Source organism: Ischnura elegans, chromosome 3 (assembly GCF_921293095.1).
Source record: "Ischnura elegans chromosome 3, ioIscEleg1.1, whole genome shotgun sequence".
NCBI lineage: Eukaryota > Metazoa > Arthropoda > Insecta > Odonata > Coenagrionidae > Ischnura > Ischnura elegans.
The window spans coordinates 36,319,525-36,321,802 of record NC_060248.1 but is presented as its reverse complement, the minus strand read 5'-3'; positions in this window follow the sequence as shown (position 1 = coordinate 36,321,802).

The window sequence follows — 2,278 nt, the reverse complement described above, 5'->3', positions numbered from 1 at the left end:
CTCTGTTGTTTCTTTTAAATACTGCCAAAATATGCTGGTTATCAGACTCACTAAATGGCTCAATCATGCAGACATAGAAGAGAAATGAGCAAAGGAGGATTTTAAATTATATAGCTTTGCCCTCTATTCAAGTGACCCCTTTCCCCAACAGTAAAGATGGTGTAGGCTCCTTATGGTTGCACAGCCTCACTTCCTGAATGGGATTGACTGGTCTATATTCTAAATACCTGTAAGTGATGTAAATGGAGTGGGCTCTAAGCCTAGCAGATGACTACTAGAGTAATAGGCAATCACTAGCTGAGAAATGTCTAATGGCAGTAATGATGCAAACAGCTGTAGTAATTTTTCCACACTTTCTAATTTGCTCAACCAGTTTCAATGCTTACACATCATTATTTAGAGCTGTCTAAATGAAGAGCTCCTTGCTAGGAGGTGTAAATGGGGTAAAATTTAGAAGTAGGAATGGGAGGTTAAGGTTCAGTGCTCATTTGCGTGACAGAGGCCTCGTCAGTATCATAGAACGAGGTTTTTAAGGGGGTAGGAAGGACTCTTAAAGAAACGAAAGTTCATTGTCGGCCCCACCTCATTAACCATACTTTCTCCAGCAAACTTAGAATACACTGCTTTTTAAAATTTCCTACAAAATCCAATTGTGTACCTTTGTCAAATACACGTAAAATTTCCAAGATAAAGTTGGATGAATGGTCACTAGTATGTAAACGTTTTGCAAAAATAGATTTGTTATTGCAGTTTAGAAATAATTCCTAAGGCTGATCAATTCTTAAATAAATTTCCTCCCAGTCTAGCCAACAACAATTACAATCATGTATGATACATCTCAGGAAATAAACATCACTATTTTCTTTATTATTAATGGGATCTCATGAATTAAACCAGTTTACGGGAGTTGATAGGATTACAAAAATAGGCACTTAAAACTATCTTCAGGAAACAATTTTCCTAGGATAGATGACCCAAAAATGGTAATTTTATCCACTTATCATTTCACTAAGGAACAGGGAAGATGTTTGTCATTGATAACAGAGTATTCTTCTTTAATTTTTCTACCAATTCTTCTTTATCATTCTTCCCGCGTACATATTTCAGGACGCTTTGTGTTCACCTCCTTTTCAAAACCTGAGTAAGGGGTATTGAAAGTAGGCAATGTATAACGCATCAAAAGCGACCAGTTTGTGCAAGTGGTGGTGATTAAAATCTTTTTGAAGAACCACACTACCACAATAAGCTGTATGTATCATTACCATTGATGAATTTCCATAAAATGAACTCATCAAAAATCAATCTAATGGCACTTTTTAGTTTGACGTACACTTCTAACTTTAACATTCGCCTTTGTTTAATGTTGATGGAGACTTTCGCGGGGTGGTGCAGCATGCGTAGCAAGGTTTTCGGGCTGACCTCCGCGTCGTTTCATCTTCATGACGACAGTTTCACTGGCGTTGCAGCTAGAGTCTTCAGGTACGAAGTGTTTGATGCAGGTTTTTGCCCGTCTTATAAAGGCCTTGGTTTGGGCTAGGTGCGTTCTGATTGGTCTGTTTGGGTAAGAGTCTCTTGCAGGTGTTTGAGAGCGAATAGCTGTCCTCCCTGTTGAAAGTGGATGTTTTCGCTATTTTGATAGCCTCTCGTATGAGTCGGGGAAAGTAATGCTTGCCATGAAATGTAATGCCATGAAATTCAGAATGCAAGAACACCTATGGGCCACCAAAAATAGACAGTTTCGGTTATCCGCCATCGCCGAGCACGTATGGGAAGGACCAACGCACGAAGTGGACTTTGAAAGTGCAAAAATCATGGCTAGAGAAAAGCATTACTTTCCCCAACTCATACGAGAGGCTATTGAAATAGCGGAACTTCAGGTTTAATTTTCCTGAAAGAGGGAGGATAGTGCAAGTTATATTAAAAAACTCAGCACCCTAATTGGTGTCCCTTTTTTGTTATTAGAAGTTGAAAAAGTGGCATTTTTCAACAAAAATCATTAGCGGAATGATCATTTTCATAATATTTATCAACAAATGAATTGAAAATTGCCCAAAACCTCACTCTATTTTAAAGTTGTTGGTCTTTACCATATTTACAGAGATTTTTATGTCTTTCATGTGATGAAAAAAGTTTTCAAGTGAAAATCGTTTAGATAACATTTTTGAAAACTATAGCAGCATGTTTATAGCCTCTAAAATTTTTACTATCTTCGCGCATTTGGTTTAGGTTTTACAGGGGCACAAAAATGGTAGTTTTGAATAATTTGACTGGTGCGCAG